At 46.2% G+C, this 21885-nt stretch overlaps 2 long non-coding RNA genes across 12 annotated transcripts; one reads left to right on the top strand and one right to left on the bottom strand.

Moving 5' to 3' along the window:
* Positions 1 to 8403: 8403 nt before the first annotated feature.
* On the bottom strand, positions 8404 to 12232 carry LOC125538523 (uncharacterized). Of its 5 annotated transcripts, XR_015616894.1 has the most exons (7): positions 11818 to 12232; positions 11487 to 11565; positions 11281 to 11402; positions 10207 to 10435; positions 10008 to 10060; positions 9804 to 9907; positions 8404 to 8692 (listed from the first exon to the last, which is right to left on the bottom strand). It is a non-coding gene; the product is annotated as an uncharacterized LOC125538523 (long non-coding RNA). The 5 variants fall into 5 exon arrangements; XR_015616893.1 differs by having other exon boundaries at positions 11487 to 12232; XR_007296397.2 differs by having other exon boundaries at positions 9804 to 9927; positions 11487 to 12231.
* A 2068-nt stretch (positions 12233 to 14300) lies between these two features.
* On the top strand, positions 14301 to 18068 carry LOC125538522 (uncharacterized). 7 transcript variants are annotated; one of them, XR_007296386.2, is made up of 3 exons: positions 14323 to 14783; positions 15826 to 17524; positions 17715 to 18068. It is a non-coding gene; the product is annotated as an uncharacterized LOC125538522 (long non-coding RNA). The 7 variants fall into 7 exon arrangements; XR_007296392.2 differs by having other exon boundaries at positions 17656 to 18068; XR_015616892.1 differs by having other exon boundaries at positions 14324 to 14783; positions 15826 to 16043; positions 16153 to 18068.
* The last annotated feature ends 3817 nt before the right edge of the window (positions 18069 to 21885 follow it).

Here is a 21885-nt window from a genome sequence, read left to right as displayed (position 1 = left end):
TGAACCGTCACTTCAACTAGTGTGTAGCAGGGGACAGGAAGTTGTTCCTGTGGCACCTACACCAATTGAAGTGGAAGCTTATGATAATGATCATGAAACTTCGGATCAAGTCACTACCAAACCTCATAGGTCGACAAGGATGTGTACTACTTCAGAGTGGTACGTGATCCTATCTTGGAAGTCATGTTGCTAGACAACAATGAACCTACGAGCTATGGAGAAGCGATGGTGGTCCCGGATTCCGACGAATGACTCGAGGCCATAAAATCCGAGAGAGGATCCATGTATAAAAGAAAGTATAGACTTTGAAAGAACTACTTGATGGTCGTAAGGCTGTTAGGTGCAGATGGATTTTAAAAGGAATATAGACAATGATGGTAAGTGTCACCATTAAGAAAGCTCGACTTGTCATTAAAATGTTTCCCGACAAGTTCAAGGAGTTGACTACGATGAGACTTTCTCACTCGTAGCGATGCTAAGAGTCTGTTGGAATTATGTTAGCAGTTACTGCATTATTTATGAAATCTTGCAGATAGGATGTCAAAACATTGTTTCCTCGACATTTTTCTTAAGGAAAGGTTGTATGTGATACAACCAGAAAAGTTTTGTCAATCCTGAAAGATGTTGACAAGTATGCAAAGCTCCAGCAATCCTTCTAAGGACTGGAGTAAGCATCTCGGAGTTGGAATGTACGCTTTGATGAGATGATCAAAGATTTTGGGTTTATACAAAGTTTATGAGAAACTTGTATTTCCAAAGAAGTGAGTGGGAGCACTATAGAATTTTTGATGAGTATATGTTGTTAACATATTGTTGATCAGAAATGATGTAGAATTTCTGGAAAGCATGCAGGGTTATTTGAAAAGTATTTTTCAATGGAAAACCTGGATTAAGCTACTTGAACATTGAGCATCAAGATCTATAAGGATAGATCAAAACGCTTAATAGTACTTTCAAACGAACACATACCATGACAAAATTTTGAAGGAGTTCAAAAATAGATCGGCAAAGAAGGAGTTCTTGGCTGTGTCATAAGGTATCAGTATTGAGTAAGACTCAAGACCTGACCACGGCAGAATAGAGAGAAAGGACGAAGGTCGTCCCCTATGCTTTAGACGTAGGCTCTATAGTATGCTATGTTGTGTACCGCACCTGAAGTGTGCCTTGCCATGAGTCAGTCAAGGGGTACAAGAGTGATCCAGGAATGGATCACATGACAACGGTCGAACTTATCCTTAGTAACTAGTGGACTAAGGAATTTCCTCGATTATGGAGGTGGTAAAAGAGTTCGTCGTAAAGGGTTACGCCGATGCAATCTTTGGCACTAATCCAGATGACTCTGAGTAGTAAACCGGATTCGTATAGTAGAACAGTTATTTGGAATAGCTCCAAATAGAGCGTGGTAGTTGCATCTACAAGATGACTTAGAGATTTGTAAAGCACACACGGATCTGAAAGGTTCAGACCCGTTGACTATAACATCTCTCGCAAGCATAACATGATCAAACCCAGAACTCGTTGAGTGTTAATCACATAGTAAGGTGAACTAGATTATTGACTCTAGTAAACTCTTTGGGTGTTAGTCACATGGGGATGTGACCTTGAGTGTTAATCACATGGCGATGTGAACTGGATTATTGACTCTAGTGCAAGTGGGAGACTGTTGGAAATATGCCCTAGATGCAATAATAAATTAGTTATTATTATATTTCCTTGTTCATGATAATCGTTTATTATCCATGCTAGAATTGTATTGATAGGAAACTCAGATACATGTGTGGATACATAGACAACACCATGTCCCTAGTAAGCCTCTAGTTGACTAGCTCGTTGATCAATAGATGGTTACGGTCTCCTGACCATGGACATTGGATGTCGTTGATGACGGGATCACATCATTAGGAGAATGATGTGATGGACAAGACCCAATCCTAAGCATAGCACAAGATCGTGTAGTTCGTTTGCTAGAGCTTTTCCAATGTCAAGTATCATTTCCTTAGACCATGAGATCATGTAACTCTCGAATGCCGTAGGAGTGCTTTGGGTGTACCAAACGTCACAACGTAACTGGGTGACTATAAAGGTATACTACAGGTATCCCCGAAAGTATCTGTTGGGTTGACACGGATCGAGACTCGGATTTGTCACTCCGTATGACAGAGAGGTATCTCTGGGCCCACTCGGTAATGCATCATCATAATGAGCTCAATGTGACCAAGTGTTTGGTCACAGGATCATGCATTACGGTATGAGTAAAGTGACTTGCCGGTAATGAGATTGAACGAGGTATTGGGATACCGACGATCGAATCTCCTCGTTCAATCTCGGGCAAGTAACGTACCGATTGACAAAGGGAATTGAATACGGGATTGATTGAATCCTCGACATCGTGGTTCATCCGATGAGATCATCGTGGAACATGTGGGAGCCAACATGGGTATCCAAATCCCGCTGTTGGTTATTGACCGGAGAGTCGTCTCGGTCATGTCTGCATGTCTCCCGAACCCGTAGGGTCTACACACTTAAGGTTCGGTGACGCTAGGGTTGTAGAGATATTAGTATGCGGTAACCCGAAAGTTGTTCGGAGTCCCGGATGAGATCCCGGACGTCACGAGGAGTTCCGGAATGGTCCGGAGGTGAAGATTTATATATAGGAAGTCCAGTTTCGGCCATCGGGAAAGTTTCGGGGGTAATCGGTATTGTACCGGGACCACCGGAAGGGTCCCGGGGGTCCACTGGGTGGGGTCACCTATCCCGGAGGGCCCCATGGGCTGAAGTGGGAGGGGAACCAGCCCCTGGTGGGCTGGTGCGCCCCCCATGGGCCTCCCCCTGCGCCTAGGGTTGGAAACCCTAGGGGTGGGGGGCGCCCCACCTGACTTGGGGGGCAAGTTCCCCCTTGGCCGCCCCCCTCCCCTTAGAGATTGGATCTCCTAGGGCCGGCGCCCCCCCTAGAGGTCCTATATATAGTCGGGGGGAGGGAGGGCAGCCACACCCAAGTCCCTGGCGCCTCCCTCTCCCTCCGTGACACCTCTCCCTCTCGTTGGTGCTTGGCGAAGCCCTGCCGAGATCCCGCTGCTTCCACCACCACGCCGTCATGCTGCTGGATCTCCATCAACCTCTCCTCTCCCCTTGCTGGATCAAGAAGGAGGATACGTCTCTCCATTCCGTACGTGTGTTGAACGCGGAGGTGCCGTCCGTTCGGCGCTAGGATCATCGGTGATTTGGATCACGACGAGTACGACTCCATCAACCCCATTCTCTTGAACGCTTCCGCTTAGCGATCTTCGAGGGTATGAACATGCACTCCCTCTCTCTCGTTGCTAGTATCTCCTAGATTGATCTTGGTGACACGTAGGAAAATTTTGAATTATTGCTACGATCCCCAACATCCCGAACTGTGCGTCTAAGGATCGAAGGTAACAGGAGACAGGGACACAGTGTTTACCCAGGTTCGGGCCCTCTTGATGGAGGTAACACCCTACGTATTTCTTGATTGACTTTGATGAGTATAGGGGTTACAAGAGTTGATCTACCACGAGATCGTAATGGCTAAACCCTAGAAGTCTAGCATGTATGATAATGATTGCCCCTATGGACTAAACCCTCCGGTTTATATAGACACCGGAGGGGACTAGGGTTGTACAAAGTCGGTATACAGAGAAAGGAATCTTCGTATTTGCACAGCAAGCTTGCCATCCACGCAAAGGAGAGTCCCATCCAGACACGGGGAAAAGTATTCCGTCTTGTATCTTCACGGCCCATCAGTCCGGCCCACGTCACATAGCCCGGATGCCCGAGGACCCCCTAATCCAGGACTCCCTCGATAAGTAGTATGACTATTATCGGCCACAACTCTTTGTGTTCAACTCGTGCATATAACATCTACACATAGACCTGGCTCGGATGCCACTGTTGGGGAATGCAATATTTCAAGTACGTCGAACGTCTTCACGATCCAACCGATCCAAGTACCGAACGTACAGCACCTCTGTGTTCAGCACACGTTCAGCATGATGACGTCCCTCGAGCTCTTGATCCAGTTGAGGACGAGGGAGAGTTCCGTCAGCACGATGGCATGGTGACGGTGATGATGAAGTTACCGGCGCAGGGCTTCACCTAAGCACTACGACGATATGACCGAGGTGTTGAACTGTGGAGGGGGGTACCGCACACGACTAAGGGAAAGGGAGGAGGGGAGAAGGAGAAGGAAGGAGGGGGCCGCGCCCCCACCCCTTTTCCAATTCGGTTTGGACAGGGGGAGGCGCGTGCCACCTCGTGGACCTTCTTCCCTCTCTCCACTAAAGCCCACTAAGGCCCATTAACTTCCCCGGGGGTTCCGGTAACCCCTCGGTACTCCGGAAAAATACCCGGATCACTTGGAACCATTTCGATGTCCGAATATAACCTTCCAATATATGAATCTTTACATGCCGACCATTTCGAGACTCCTCGTTGTGTCCGTTCTCTCATCCGAGACTCCGAACAAACTTCGGTCATCAAATCACATAACTCATAATACAAATCGTCATCGAACGTTAAGCGTGCGGACCCTACGGGTTCAAGAAATATGTAGACATGACCGAGACATATCTCTGGTCAATAACCAATAGCAGAACCTGGATGCTCATATTGGTTCCTACATATTCTACGAAGATCTTTATCAGTCAAACCACATAACAACATACGCCATTCCCTTTGTCATCGATATGTTACTTGCCCGAGATTCGATCGTCGGTATCATCATACCTAGTTCAATCTCGTTACTAGCAAGTCTCTTTACTCGTTCCGTAATGCATCATCCCATAACTAACTCGTTAGTCACATTGCTTGCAAGGCTTATAGTGATGTGCATTACCGAGAGGGCCCAGAGATACCTCTCCGATACACGGAGTGACAAATCCTAATCTCGATCTATGCCAACTCAACAAACACCATCAGAGACACCTATAGAGCATCTTTATAATCACCCAGTTACGTTGTGACGTTTGATAGCACACAAGGTGTTCCTCCGGTATTCGGGAGTTGCATAATCTCATAGTCAGAGAAATATGTATAAGTTATGAAGAAAGCAATAGCAATAAAACTAAAGGGTCATAATGCTAAGCTAACGGATGGGTCTTGTCCATCACATCATTCTCTAATAATGTGATCCCGTTCATCAAATGACAACACATGTCTATGGTCAGGAAACTAACCATCTTTGATTAACGAGCTAGTCAAGTAGAGGCATAGTAGGGACACTCTGTTTGTCTATGTATTCACGCATGTACCAAGTTTCTGGTTAATACAATTCTAGCATGAATAATAAACATTTATCATGATATAAGGAAATATAAATAACAATTTTATTATTGCCTCTAGGGCATATTTCCTTTAGTTACTCCCCATTATGGGTAATCTACTAGTGTAAGTTACTCCCCAGTCCCCACTATGGGTTCTCAGAGAGTGATCAGACGAAATTGTCATTGTTATGTGGGCTATATGGACCTCTCGCAATAATATAACGCATGCCAGAGTGAGTATGAACCCGGCGCAGTCTCTCAAGCGCATAAGAGAAGCTCTTGCCTTGTTGGAGCTTCCCTTGGCTGGCTATGGTTGGAGGCCACCTGAGCAAGGCTGGGTCAAAGTGAACACAGATGCTAGTGTCTCAGTGATTGAACATAAGAGTGGAGCTGGAGGAGTGGCACGAACTTCCTCAACCTTCATTGCCGCGTGAAGTAAACCATGTCCCGATATCACTGATCCCCTAATAGTAGAAGTGTTTGCTTTGCGAGATGGGGTAATTTTCTCACAGCTCCGAGGCTTCTCACAAGTGCTCATGAAAACAGATAGCTTAGAGTTGGTTCAGCTATGGCACTCGTGACATTTTTCGCGCTCCATCGTAGCGCTGTTATTACTAAAAATAGAAGAGCTAGCTTTATCTTTTCTTTCATTTGATGTTCAACATGTATTGAGAGAAACTCCAATATGTCGGCCCATTTGTGTGCTAAGCATGCTTGCATCCTTGGGATTACTGACTGCTGGATGGACTCTCCTCCTGGCTTCCTCATGACCAACGTTGTGGCTGATCGTGCGGGGGCACAGATTGTTTGAATAAAGCTCGAAGTTTCCCCCAAAATAAAAATAAAAAATCTACTAGTGTAACCATGTCGCCAATCATCATAGCGCGCATTAAAACAAAACCACATGGGACTGTGGACCACTCAAAGGACAAACATTTGGGAAATCTTATGCATGCGCTTATCTTAAATGATCATTACCAATCAGCATACCGCAACTCCAGTTTAGATAAGTGTACTACACTTGGCCGCATCTATTTTTCTACAGTTTACATAATGTTGCACGTCATTTTTGCAACCGGCTAGCTGATGAACTTAGGATTCATTGAGCAGCTTAAGGCCAACTCCACCTCGCGATTCCGAATAGACGTCCGGTTTGGCCGGATTTTGTCCCTTTGGGGCGGCAATGAGTTCATCCATGTCCGCGTTTGTCCGATGGATCGTGGGTGCGTTCAATGCGCGGCCCCATCCCAAAACCTGTTCGGGGTGGACGTGAATAAAAAAATATAAAAACTTAAATGAAATGACTACAAAACGCAGTTAAAAAAACATAAAACATATATAGGGGTCACGGCCACAAAAGGCCCAGTTTCTCAGTCCACTTAAATGGCCCAGTTTCATAATTAACATAAAAACGAAATAAAAAAACGCCTCCCGCACGCTCCTGCCGTGCCCGTCGACGCCGTAGGCGTCGCCGTCTTCACCGCCGGTATCGTCGTCATCGTCGCTGATAAGGTCGCCGTAGTCCGGCGGCGTCCACAGGTGGGCCGGCGGTCCGTGGTGCATGGGGGCGGTGGGCTAGAAGGTCGCCGGTGCCTGCACCACCTCCTCCCGAGGCGAGGCCTCCCGCTCCAGCAACCGCGGCGGCGTGGGGCACCAGTTCACGCCCCCCACGGCGGCCGCCATCTGCTCAGCGGTGCACAACCAGCTCCATCCCTGGCCCACCAGGCCAGGGTTGGAACGCGGCCACCGGCGGCTCCACCACCTCCTCCTTCGGCACCATCTCCACCTCGGGGATGGCGACATCGCCGGCCGCGGAGAGGGCCATCATCTCCTCGAGGCCCTCCCATTGGCCCTCATCGTGCGTGTGCATGGAGTCCTCTAGCGCACACGCCATGAGCCGGGCCTCCTCCGCCGTCATGCGAGGAGGTGGGGGTGGCGATGGAGATGGCGACGGCGACAGCGACGGTGTGGGTGTCAGGTCGCGCACCCGCGTACGCCCGCACGCCTGGGGAGCCGCTCGGGGCTCACGTGGCCGCCGCGGCCCCGTCGACGTGCCGGCGAAGAACGACGCCTGCCGCATGTCGTGCTCATCGCGGAACCAAGTGTCCCACAATGGCGAGTCGGGGGCATACCTCTCGTCGTAGTAGAGGTCGTCCGGGAGGAGGAGGCGGCGGCGCTGGATCTCCTGGCGGCACGCACGGCCGCTCAGCGGGACCAGCGGGATCGGCACGGGGTCGGCCGACAGGTGCCAGTTATTGGGGAGGTGGACGTTGCTCCAGGGCAGCGACGTCCTCGTCTCCCAATAACGGCGGCAGAAGGCCGCCTCGATGTAGTGTCGGTCGCGCTCGCCGCGGGCTGTGGGCGGGATGGAGAACGCGGGCGGCGCGGGGGCCCGGCGTGGTGGCGATGGCGACGCGGGCTTCTCCTTCTTCACTGAGCCACGGCGGCGTCCGGACGAGGTGCCAGCCTCGCGGTCGTGCTTGCCTTTGCGGCCGTAGTTCCATAGCCCTATGGCTGCGGGCGGCCGGCCGACGAGTTCTTGGCTAGGGTTTGGGACTGGGGCTGTCAGATTTCGAGGAGGCCCACTACAAGAAATATGTTAACTTATGACCCTCACTATTGGCTGCTGAAAGGTCATAGTTTTTCATTTGCGACCTTTTTGTGACCAAAAACAGAAGGTCAAAAGCTGGCGGTCATAAACTAAAATTAGTGACCTTTAACAGAAGGCCGTTGAACCCATGACCTTTTATTTTGGTCACCGGCTGTCTACCTAGCCACGTAGGATCCGACGTGGCAATCTAACGTGACAAAATTGCGACCAATTGAAAAGGTCGCTGACAAAATTCAGCCCAGCCCGATTCGGTGTTTTACATGGGCTGAGCCCATTAATTCAGCCTATTTGTGTTTTTTTTCATCAATTTTTTATTGGGTTCATAGGCCTGGCCCATTTTATTTTCTAGGGCCTTCTATAATTCATTTCTTTTTTGAGCCTCGGCCCTTTTACAATCCAGTCTATTTTGGGCCTCCATATCATGCATTTAGAAGCTTGACACCACAAGGGCAAATGGCTATTCCAGCTTACATCTCAGCATGTACGTATGTATCCAAATCAGAAAAAACAGAAAGCACAAATAATACAATGGTAATCACAGCCAAAATAAGTTTGTTACATCATATAACTTAGATACAATGGCAATCACAGCCACAAGCTCTACAAGTCTCTACAAGTGTAATCACAACCACAAGCTCTACAAGTGCCCTTTGACAGCTTCGAGTGGCCCTTCGGTTTCTATCAGTCCCGATTTGAGGAACCCACCAGGCTTCAGGGTCTTCTCCATAGTGTCGACCAAGATCTCACCCTTCATGGGCATCAGAGTGATGCACCTGAACGTGGCAGGGAAAAGGATTACCTGCCAAAAGCCAAATTTATACAAGATATCAGCCTTTCAGTGGTGCAGATTATCAGAGAACCATGCTTCAGCATTACAGGGAATGGGAACATAAAATGCAATTTTTTTACAAAGGGCGTACAGTTGCAAATTTACTATCCACAAAATTAAATTAGAAAAAACGAATGAAACAGTAAAGTGTATGTCAGCCTTAGTGTTTCTACTTCCTACAAATGACTGAGACCATGGTGTTTCAACCTTTTGTATAACACTAATCTATAACAATATATATTGAGCATGCTACAGCAGAAGCTTGAATTTATGGTTTCTATACTTGTACATTATACATCCTCAGTAATATAGACCATTTTGCTTCATACTGTACACGGCAATAGGAGCAAAATTCTAATAAATTCATTACAGGCTTGCCAATAAAAATGACAGACAAGTTAACTACACACCAGGGAACATAAACTTGAGAGGTTGAGATCAAGGCCTATCAACTACATCATAATTATCAGTTTTAAACACTACAGGACCAGAAAGTAGGTCTTGCTTCAAGATCATGGAATTTTATGCACAACAGCAGCAGATTAGCTATATGAACACAATACCAGAATTTTATGCATCATGAATGAAGAAATAAAAATAGGATGCTTTGCTTTACTTGTGTGCAGAGGATAAGAAAAAGCAGCAGCACATGCTTTTCCTATTTGCTTTGCTTTCCTATTAGCATCTCCGGTCAATCAAACTGGATGCAGCAAGTGATTACATTAACCCCGATTCAAATATTTGAAGTACTGGACAATCATTTCATGCAGCCCTTCATAAACATACTACTACAAGGGAACTACAACTTTTTATTTTTAAGCATAATGTTTAAATACGTAAACTTTCCTCAAGAGTCCCTACACACTACTACTCAACTACTGTACGTGCATAGTACTGTCAGTAAGCAGCAGAGGAGATTTAAAGACCATGTGTGTGTGTGTGTGTGTGGAAAACACACAAAAACTGAATATCACTAATCACCCTGCACACAGCAAGTTTCAGATGTTCAGAACAGATCAACATGTTGAGCAGTTAGGGAATCACGAGAAGGATGTGGGAGGGTGGATCACGATGGTCTCACCTTGTTGCCGTCGTCCTCATCCAACCCTGGCAACCAAGTACACATCCAAGCCAGTTCACGAATCCATGGGTGCTAGCTTGCCTACTAGCTCCAGCATTATGCCCCTGGATGCCACAAAAAAAACCTGACTTGTAAACACAAGCTTCAGTTCAGTGCAGAAATAAACAAGCCTCAGATTGTGAGCAGCAGTGTTAGATTGTTTACCTTCAGAGTTCTTCTTCTCCCACCTCCCCATTCTACACAAAGCCACCCTCCACCTGACCAAATCAAGCTTTCAGTTCAACAATCAACACCATTCACCTCTTCATCCTCACTATTTCTGCCAAGACAGTCACATGAACAACATTCAGCTACACAGAGAGGAGACAAATCGATCCGAGACGAAGGTACTAGGATACATTACCTCGTGCCGTCCATGGGGACACACTCGTAGTGACACGCGCCTTGTCAAATGGGATGAGGTCCCCAACAAACTCCGGGACGACGTCCTCACTGGCGTTGGCCTTGGCAGACACCATCCAAGTCGGGCGCGCCCTCGCTATCAGGGGCGGCGAGCTCCTGGGCCTCCTCTGCCAGTGCGCCCTGGTCGGACTCGTCGTCGCACTCGTCGTATTGGTTAAGTGCAAATCAATCTATTATAAGACAAAATAATGCTCATTTAACAAAATAACAACACCAAGCACTCATTCAACTGCACCAAATTAATAGTACCATAATCATGTGAAGCTCACTACTATGAACATTCAACTGCAAGTGTATAAGCATCATTCAACTGCAAGTGTATAAGCATCATGTGAAGCACTCATTCAACTGCAAGTGTACCATAATCATGTGAAGCACTCATTCAACTGCAAGTGTACCATAATCATGTGAAGCACTCATTCAACTGCAAGTGTATAAGCATCAAGCATGAGATACATTTCAAATTACTATGAACATTCTTAGTTTCTTTGATTGAAGTAGGTGACTGGGGCTAGGTGTGCTCACTACTAGGCAGTAAAAACTGGGTATATACAAGCATTGCATGCTTAGTTATCGACAACAAATATCTAGACACCAAAATATCAGTGCCTCTGCGGCAAGTGACCATCATCGTGAACTAGACATATGAATACTAAATATCAACCAATGCACATACTTTTATTACCAGGAAGAGAGATAGCTCAAAACAGAACATATATAATTTGCAAGAAGGAAATCACCCATAATTAACAGGGAGAAATATAACCAAAACAAGTTCATTTGTCTTCCAAGTATAAAACATCAAGTGCGCAAAATCACATCAGTTAACGTCATTACAGAATTTCAGATAACATGTTTACTGCAGAAATCAAGCATAGGCAGTAGTGCTGCTAGTGTTTCTTTCTGTGGTTGTGTTGGACATGCAACTCAATTTCTGGTAATTGACGAAATGAAGACGCTGAGGAGGCTAGCCCAGAACAGGGAGGCGGCAAGGAAGAGCCGGTGCGATGCGTACCTAAATCCAGGGGAACAATGGTTGTAGAGCAGAATCATACTTGGTAAACAATGCATGAACATCCAAGCCCTTCTCCTTCAGTTTTGGACCAGTGTTGTACCAGCCAACGACATGCTCCTTGGCTGCATCCGAAGCAACTCATCAGTATTCAACAGAAACAACTACACGTGGAAAGTCCAAGCCATGGTAATTCTAAAACAACATACCGTTGATCCTCTTGAACATGGAGAACATAGACTCATGGTAATTATGGTCGAGGAACCAGATCCTTGGGTCCTTGTCATCCTCCTCAAACGGCATTGCAAGATCACACGCCGACGCAATTCACAAATTCAGTAAGCCACCACCGTAATAAATAGCTCTACAGATCTAATCACGCAAGGGTTTCGCGCCAGCGGATCTAGCAGCAGCTACAGCCAGGGTGGGTTCCGCGAACCCTAGGCCCCGCCAGAGGCGCGGATCCCCCGGAAACAGGCCGGGGACCCGGACGGCGCAAACCCTAGCAGGGAAGAGGCGGGGGTTCGGTCGTTCGCTTACCGGCGTAGGAGTTGGTGACGTCGACGACGCCGCGGGAGGAGGTGCCAAGGAGCACACCGACGACGCGGTTCCTGGTGTCGCGGGCGACGCGGTTGTAGTGGTCGACGATGCTGAGCAGCACCAGCGGGTGCATCATCACCTTCTCCAGCGTCCGCCCCGACAACTGCGCCGCCTTCACCACGTCCATCTCCTCTCCCTCTCCTCGGCGCGTCGTCAGGGAGCAGCGCGAGGGGCGCGGCCCCGCAGGCGGAGAGGGGGCAAGGGCGCGAGCGGGCGGAGGGATCCGAAGGTGGGTGGCGCGAGCGGGCGGAGGGATCTGACGTCGTGGCTGCGGCGGAGGACGGGGCGCTTGGGTTGGATCTGGATCGGGGAGAAGGGGGAAGAGAGAGGCGGCGGAGAGGGGGGGAGAGAGGCGGGCACGGGCTGCTAATGTTTGGATTAGGCTGCTGAGAGGTGGACGGTTCAGATCGGCTAGAACGGACGATTCAGATCAGCTAAGGGGGGTGATCCGTGGGATGAGCCCTGATTGGCTCAGAAAATTTATGGTTTAAAATAGTTTCTAAGTACTAAAATTATGGGTAGTTTGTGAAGCAGCTATCAAAAATATTTTGCAAAACAGCACAACTAAATTTTTCTCTCAAGTTAGATCACATTTTTTGGATGATCGCAAAGTTGCAAGCATTTTTATCTTTCTAGCTATTTTTAATCATTTTTCGAGTGCCCAAAATGAGTTTTTTTGTGAAGGACCTACCATATATTTGTTTTAAAATTGTACCAAATCAATTTTCCAAAATACTAGGATATATTTAATGCACAATTGACCAAATGTTTGGGTGTCAAAAGTTTTAATCCACCTCTCGTGAAAAAGACAAATTCCTGCCGATTCAATAGGAAGCGGGTCAAATTTGAACTGTAGCTACCTCGTAGTTTGCTCTTTATATTTTTCCAAAAATCATTTCTAAGTACATAAGTACCTATTTAATCAGAGAAACACCAAAAAAAATCTAAAATTCAACCACTAGCTAGGAACGGTTATTCCCGCCATTTTGACCGCATTTTGAAACGGGCTTAAAAAATTCAAAAAAAATCAAAAAATTGAGAAACCTTCGCGTTGTGTCATTATATATGGTCAAGTTCCTAGGAAAAATAACAAACTTGTAATAAGGCAATTATTTTAAAAAACGTGTTCTCAGAAACGAGCTATCACGTATGGAGATCAATGGCTTTCAAGCCAAATGATCAATCTTATGGCCACATTAATGGCATAGTTTGTTCAAATGATCTCATATTGTGCACAAGGGTGCATATTGGAATGGCAAACAATGTTGCATAAGGAAGTTTTCATTTTCTTTGGATGAAAAATCAATTTTCCATTTTTCGAGTGGCCAAAATGAGTTTTTTTAAGGACCTACCATATATTTGTTGCAAAATTGGACCAAATCAATTTTATAAAATACTAGGTCGTGTTTAAAGCATAATTGACAAAATGGTTGGGTGCCAAAAGTTTTTATCCACCTCTGGTGAAAAAGACAATTTCTACTGATTTAGTAGGAAGCGGGACAAATTTGAACTGCAGCTGCCTCATAGTTTGCTCTTTATTTTTCAAAAAAATATTTCTAGGTAGAAAAGTATCTATTTAATCAGAAAAATATGGTTTGGTGGCGATACGTTGAGGTTTGGATGGTGGCCCAGGGCCCCAACTCCTTAGCGCGTGGTCACCGCGTGACCGTGGTGTTGCCACACGTTCCGGGCGGCCTAGGCATGTCTAGTGGGTTGGCTCCTTAGCGCGTGGTCACCGCGTGACCGTGGTGTTGCCACACGTTCCGGACGGCCTAGGCATGTCTAGTGGGTTGGACACTCCCCTGATAGGTGTCAGGAAGAAGAAGGCAATAGAAGAATCTCACGAGGATATTGAACCAAGCTCAAACATGAATTAACACCCAAGTGTTTGATTAGTGGTACGGAAAGCGCACATGGCCAATGAGCCTGAGTTTTGGCCGAGGATGATCATCTACTAAGGGCACTATCTTGAAAAATTTGCGTCTCAAATGAAGGAGCCTAGGTGACACTTGCTTTGCAACATACCACACTGGACAGAAATATAAATGTTGAAGCCACACTCACATGTATTGTTAGATGGGGCTCAAATTTTGTGAAGAGCTATAATTTGAGAATATAGAAGATGTGGCAAAAATTCAGCTCATTAGGATATGCCTAGCCAGTACTTCCTTCACAACAGTTCGAGCTGAACAAAAATTTTGAAAATTTGCCGAGGAAGATTTACCAGTCAAATAGAGTTGAATATTGTCATGAGGCAATGATTTAAATAGTAAAGAAAGCCCAATTTTTTTGGGAATTTTGGGAATGACAGAAATATACAACCTCATGACCATTTATATTGGTCGTAATTGAAACCATTAACGGTCGCGCAAGGGTCGAGTGAGGAGCTATGCCACGTGGGCGTTAGGGACGGGCGAGGAAGAAAAACAGATAGCTGGGAAAAAAAGAAGATCAACCAGATAACACCTCCCCTGTTTTCTCTTCCCCACGAAGCAACCTCTGCTCCTCTCCTCGTTTCTCACCTCCGCCTCTTCCTCCGGGGGCGGCTGCAGAGGGATGGGGGCCAAGGGGGCAAGCAGGATGGGTGGCCGGTTGATTTCTTTGCCGGATCTCCCAGCTAGGGTTGCCGCCGCCGCCGCCCTCACCCGCGCTCGTGCCCTCTTCAACTCCGGCTGCGAGCTCCACCCCCTCCAGCGGTCCAGCCTTCGGAGCACACGGGTGCGGATCAAAGGCAGTGGTGGACGGGCTTGTGAAGGAGCTGCAGGAGGCGCTGGACGCGGACATCCAGGCCGCATCATGAAGGAGCGGGAGATGCAGAGCTACATCAGGACCGCGAGCGCGAGGTCGCCGGGTTAGTCCTCGTCAATTTGGAATCTACAGGACTTTCCACAAGTTCTGCTGTTAAGGTTAGCCCTCCTCAATTTGGAATTTTGAATTTAGACTCCTAGACTTTGATTTGTTCTTTAAGTTTCTGATCTTGCGATTCAATACACGAAAACAAGGATTCATAGAAGCAAAAAGCCCGATTGGAGTAGAGGAATTAGTTTTTGCAATAAGCGTGATTGGAGTAGATGATTTTTGTGTATGCAAGGCAAGGCAAGCCAATAGGCAGAGCTCCCATCTAGCCAGGGGAAGGAGACGCACGCATCATCACAGTTGGGGACGGGGTGTATCAACAAACGCATGATCAACTCGCACCTAGCCGAAAGCACACGAAGGTAGCAGGTCACACCAGCCCGTACACAAGGTGCCGGGCTTGCTGTAGTCTTGACAAAGGCATGTACGTGGAGATCGGCTTGGTTGATAGCTACTGTTGTCTCAGCAGATCTCTCTTAACTGGGTGGTAGCCTTTGATTATCAGTCTATGACAAAAGTTCACGACAAGCTACTGAAGAAATCAATCGACCTTCCTCTGTTGGCTAGCTTTGGCTAGATTTGCATGTGTTCTTGCTCATGGAGAAATTGATCTAGGGCTATAAAACAAACATATATAGTGTGGAAGTACATGAATAAACACTTGCGATTGGAACAAGGAAGGTGCTGGCCACAAGGTTGATGAACGAGAATACAGAGATTTCTTGACTGGTCGAATTCATCTTGATTTCCTAAAGTGAACCAGAATAGTGCATCTTTTGGCAGTACTTTAGAATACTTAAACAGAGATAGATATTACCTTCAAGATGTACTGTAGAGTTGTGGGATTTGTAACGTGTTAAGTTGTACAGATTTGACATGCAAACTACTCAAAACTTGGTTATAGCTCTGTATATCATGGATCCTTGGCAACTATATGTGCTTTTTGTTCACGTTGTGTTGATTTATACTAGGATTTTGTTCAGGTTGTATTACATTGATTGTAAGTCAGAAATGTACTAAGTAGTTACATCGCAATAAGCATGGGCTTATTGGTTTTCATTCTACCTTCTCAATATTTGTTACTGTTAACAGTACCACCATAATCAGTGGCTGCGTTCATGGGCATATTCACCGGCGCGGCGTACCGCTATAGCTGACAGAAAGTGTGCTTTCTCAGCATGAAGATAATAGAATGGGAAGGTATGATCTTCATGGGCCTTAGTGGTACTATCATATTATGACAACTGCTGCAAAGTTCATATAATGATCCTTGTTTCAGACTCAGATCAAAGGAACAAGCTGATCAATAGGTTTCAGCCATGGCTATCCTCTCTTGCAATTTTGTGATGTCAGGTTTTAGCCACATTTTTTTCGATTATTTTCTCAGAATTCTCATAAGCATCCTCCTTGAATATGTAGGAATATTGCGTCAAGAAGAACGATCGGGTAGAGCTTATCACGGCAAGCTACAGGTCGTACCTAGCAGACAAGCATTGTCTCATGAAAGTTTACTTTTTGTAGATGTACAAATTGATGTAGAAAAGGTGAATTTAATTTCATCTATACATGACCAATTGCTTGCTGTACATTTGACTAAATAAAGCAATAAATCAGACCATAAGTAAAGTACTTAATAATTAAGTGGATAGTGTATGTCTGGTGAACCTAGATATATGTATGGACAATAAAGAGACAAGGTATTTCAAAATTTATTTTCATGCTTATATACACAACAACTGTAGCATAAATACGGTTGAAGCTTTACTGCAATATTAAGCTGTAACATATATGTGTGGTGAATCAAGATTGAGCACCTCATTATTTTTCTTAGATTAGGACGATACAATTTTTTTAATCCATTGAGTTCCTTGTATTGCATATTGTAAAAATTATTTTTCATGCATATATATACGACAACTGCAGTGTAAATACGGTTGAAGCTATGTGCTGTCATATTAAATTCTAACATATATGTGTGGTAAATATAGATTGAGCATCCCATTCATTTGCGGGATACGTTTTCCTTAGTCCATTGAGTTACCTCTATTGCATATTTTAAAAATGGCTTCTTTACTCGGCTAGATCATTTGAACATGCCAAGTCCAGTGATGGTAGCTTTACTCAGTCTGAATATTGCTATAGCTTAGTAGGTTCTTCCAAGAATTTCTTTTGTGTTGCCTCTCTTTCCAGACACGCACGCACGCGTGCGCGCGTTCCGTGGTTAATTTTGTAGAGGGTAAAAAGTTGAGGACTTATTGTTATGTCTAATTGTTGACGGAAGTGCTCGATTGTCTTGTAAGCTAGAATTCTTATGGTTTCTTTCTTACTGGGCTTGTTTTGTTTTATTTTCCGAAAACCCCGTGATTTTATCGTAATCCCAAATTGCCGAGGTGGATAAGAATAAGGAGAATCCAAGCCTAATTCTTATATAGTTGTAATGCACCATATATACATTGAAGTAGTATTTATGTATTTCCTGATGAATCCATGTATTATCACACTCTGAAAACCATAAATATTTGATGCAGCAAATATGTAGTTCCCCCAGGTGGCCTGACATAGCTCAGTTTATAATGAAAGTCATCGAACAGAAGAACCAGTCCTCTCTCTCTCTCTCTCTCTCTCTCCAACAAATGACCTACTTTTTTTGGTTAATCAGTCTGAATTTTTTTGTACAATCATTCCTCATAGGAGGTAGCAAGCATGTCATAACGCATTCTGATGCTTCCGGGCCAAAGTTAATGGGCTTTACAGATTTCTTTCCTCACTTTCGTCTGTCGAGCAGTTCAAGGTACCACCTATGTATCTCACATATTTGTGTATTCTATCTTTAGTAGAGCTGTTGCGTTGGTCTGCTTGTAACATTCAGTCTTTGATCACTACCACCTATGTATCTCACATATTTATGCCTTCTATCTTCAGTAGAGCTGCTGAGTTGGTCTGCTTGTAACATTCAGTCTTTCATCCCTGTGTTTTAATAGTTCAAATTGACATCTGGAATCATTACCAAAAGATGAATGACTAAAAGTTGATCAATCTCAGCGAGACACTTGAGGAAGATCAACTTATGATGGATCAAGAAGTATTGTGTTTCTGATCATGCACTATTCTCTTTTCTGAAACATTGAAGGTTCCTGTTATGTTTATCAACATCATGGCTCCTGTTCATTTGCTGTGTTGACTTGCATCTCTTTTCTCAGTCCAATGGTTTGTTGTTGCATGCCACCTGTCTGTAGATGAATATACATTTCTGCACATTCATTATGCTATGATATGGACATATGATTTGATAGTACTTGTATTAAGATGTGAGATGAATATCCATTGTGAGTTTATTTCTGCTACATGTCAATGTACTCATGCTGTCTTTCCAGGTTTCCGATGCTAAAATTAGATTTACTATGTTTGCCAATTGAAAGTTTACATGTATTTCAATTGTTGTTGTATCATCTGGGCTGCTTGTCTTCTCGCTAAACTGAGTCTATTGTCATATAGTCACGTTAACAAACACGGCTACGACAACTTGATTAGTGCGCACAATCCTGCCTTAAGAGGCGCCACCAGGTGGCGCCCCAGCCACTAGTCAGGTAGAAATAAGGTCATTGACGCCTCTTGTCTGCTTTGTGACCATTTGGTGTAAGCAATTTCAGGGTTTGAGCCCTTCCAAACGAAATGGCCGTGAATTTACGACCAATTCAGCTGGGGTCACTAAGAGAAGGTCATAAGTTGACATATTTCTTGTAGTGGCCGCGGGGTGGCGTGGGGCAGTGTGGACGACGACCGGTCCACGGTTTTCATTTAAGAAGGATCGCGACCCCTCACCTGGGCGGATGACAGCGGGGCCGCCCGCACATGCGCATTGATGTGGGCGGGTGGAAGGTAGGTGACCGCCTGCCACGCGGCCCGGACGCGGAGGAAGCGCGCGTCCGTTTGGTGTCCGCCGCGACCCAAACCCGGCGCAAGTTTGCGCTCGAAATGGATCGGCACGGACACAAAACGGACCAGATGGGTCCGGGCCGTCACGCGCTGGGCCGCCTCGTTTGTCTGTTTTACTCTAAATGGACGGGCTGGACAGAATGGGATCGCGCGGTGTAGTTGGCCTAAACAAGATTTCTTTCGGCCCCACCTTACATGATTTCTTCCATCCAAGATACTACCAGTACGCTACAAGCCTACCGCCAGGCTACACCCACTGCACAGATGCTCTCCAGGAAAAGCCGCAGTGCGACTTGTCACACCGCCGGCTTTGGCCGCCCATGCTTCGACAGAGACCTCGCCCGTGCCCAGGATTCGTGTGACCTCCAACACGGCCGGAAATCTCCATGGCCGGGAGTCTTCAAATCTCACCGCACGCACCTCACGTCCTCACCGGACCGCGGCGCCGAGTGACGAACCGACAGCAGCGCATCACGCCAGTCGCCCGGCCCAGGGTCGGCTTCCACCCTTTCAACGGCGGAATGATGGGCGCGTCGCGTACGGCCGCACGTAGTGGGACGATGAGCTATCGCCTATCGGCGGTGCTAGTCTAGGTTCATAGCGGGGCATGAGACAGGTGCACGTAGTGGCACACGCTCCACCCAGGTCACCGTCTCACTCAGCCAACCCTGCTAAAGAGAAGACGAGACGTATATCCATGCGCGTGCGCATCATGTTTTAGTAATCTCGCTCACCCAATCAACAAACTAAGAGCAGACATGATGTAAATTCAGAGAACCATTGCATCAATGCAGTATCTTTTTTTCTGCATAGTCTGTAGGATTTTTCTATCCAAAGTAGTTGCTATCTGTCAACCAGCAGTTGCAAGATAGAGCCGTGATCTTGAACACCCGTACAAGTTTCTGCTAGCGCCTCAATTTGTCGACACTTCCTGAATCAGGGTTGCCTTTACCAGCTGGGCTTTCCTTTTTTTTTGTGAAGGCGCGAGCTAAATTTTACAAGAATATAATAAATTTGCAAGAAATCATTTCAAAAAAATTGCAAGAAAAGAATTGCTAACAACGTATGAGTGGCGCGTAAGTTTCAAACAAAAAAGTCTCGATCACACGGGTGCGCAAAGTGCTCACTGTGGTGCCGAACAACGGTGACTCGTGTGCGCAACTCAAAGTTGAAATAAGAGCCCGCAACTAACGAGTGACTGAAAGTCTGAGACACACTTTGCATGACCCCAAGCCACTCGCGTCGTAGTCTGGGTCTAGCCAAACCCAAAAGATAGCACCGTGATGTGATCAGCAGGCTAAGCTTGCGGTCAGAACGCGACAGCCATGAGCCATGTTGTGCTGGTAATGGAGCATGCACGATCAAACACCACCATAAGCCAATTTTATACGCAAGTTATATATGATGGACATGCTTGTACTATACTCTCTCCGGAAGTCCGGATTGTAGTCTTGTCGTCATAATTAGTAATAATATTTTACGTTGAACCTTAGGGCATCTATAGCAGATCCCTAAAACCTATATTTGAGGAGGGAAATAAGTTTTAGGGAGTTAAGCACTAGTTAACAGATTCTCTAATATCTTGGTCTCCCTCTGTCGGTCAAGAGGCTGAGTCAGATCCACTTTCAACCACTTGAGGATAAGATTGCTGCCCAACTTGCCCCTGGGATGGGAAAACATGTTGCTTCACCTGGAAGGGTTGTGTTGGTTAAATCTGTCCTTACTGCCATTGCCATTTACTACATGACGGCGTTGAATCTTCCGGTCGAAATTTTGAACAAGATTGATGCTCTAAGGCGGGCTTACCTTTGGGCGGGGTGCGACAAGGTCACTGGAGACAAATGCAAGATTAACTGGGATAAAGTGTGCAGATCCAAGCTCCAAGGAGGCCTTGGTATCTTAAATCTGAAAAAGTTTGCCACTGCCTTCCGTATTCGATGGTTGTGGTTTGAATGGATGGATCCGATGAAGCCTTGGGTGGGGTCGGGGAACCCATGTGACAGTGCTGACCGCGACATCTTTGCGGCTGCTACCAAAGTGGAGATTGGTGATGGCCTTCGTGCTTCTTTCTAGGAGTCTGCCTGGCTTGGGGGCTGAGGCCCAAAGATATTGCTCCCCGCATATTCTTGCTGTCTAGAAGAAAGAACTGCTCGGTCCAAAATGCGATACACAATGACTTTTGGGTCTCCCAAATTAACATCAGTGCGGGCATCTCCGTTCATCATCTAACTGAGTTCGTCAATCTATGGGAAAAGCTCTCCCCCATTCATCTCAACCCGGAGAGAATGGATACCATCTCCTGGAAGCTAACGAATGATGGCCAATACTCCGCTGCATCGGCATATGAGGTCCAGTTCAGGGGCTTAGTTGACACGGAACTCGTGCAAATGGTCTGGAAGAATTGGGCTCGTCCAAAATGCAAGTTTTTCGCTTGGCTTGTCATCAACAACAGGGTTTGGCCGGCAGGCCGGTTGCAGCGATAGGGATGGCCTAATTGCAAGCTTTGCCCCATTTGTAAACAAGTCCAAGAATCAGCGGGACACCTTCTCTTTCAATGCAGATACACAGCTAGATTTGGGCTTTGATCAAGGTTTGGCTTGGCCTTCATGACGTGAACCTCGTGGAGTGGGGTCACATGAATTCCGTTAAAGATTGATGGAGCCTCAACGCGACCAGGAAGACGCAGTCCAGAAAGCCACTCATCTCCCTCATGCTACTCGTTTCGTGGGAAATTTGGAAGGAACGGAACGTAAGGGTCTTCCGCAACTTGGCGGTGCCGGTTGGTGTTATTGTTGCTAGGATCAAAGAAGAGTGTAATCTGTGGTGTCTCGCTGGAGCGAAGCATTTGTGTAATTCAATGCCGCGAGATTGATGCTTTGTAATTTGGCCGTTGGCCACAAACTCTAAACCTTCTTTCTTATTCAATAAAAATGGCAAATCTTTTGCCGAGTTTCAAAAAAAAAACTTTACTAAAAAAATGACACTCCCTAAAAATCATCCTCACATGACCATATTTGGTCCAGAGTGCATCCCTCGACTAAAAGTAGGAGACGGATGGGCAGCCCGCGCGACACGCCGATGCCGTCCCACCTTCTACTCCGTCGCCGACGCCAGATTTTCCTAGATTTGTCGTCGCCACCGCTACTGTCACAAATGCCATATCTTCCACCGGCGAGCCCCAATGTGGCCAAAACTGGAGGCATGTGATGGTGCGAA

Source organism: Triticum urartu, chromosome 2A, assembly GCF_056163025.1.
Source record: "Triticum urartu cultivar PI428250 chromosome 2A, HENAU_Tu73, whole genome shotgun sequence".
In the NCBI taxonomy this organism is placed as follows: Eukaryota; Viridiplantae; Streptophyta; class Magnoliopsida; order Poales; family Poaceae; genus Triticum; species Triticum urartu.
The sequence above is the reverse complement of the archived record's forward strand: the minus strand, read 5'-3'. Positions and strand labels throughout refer to the sequence as shown.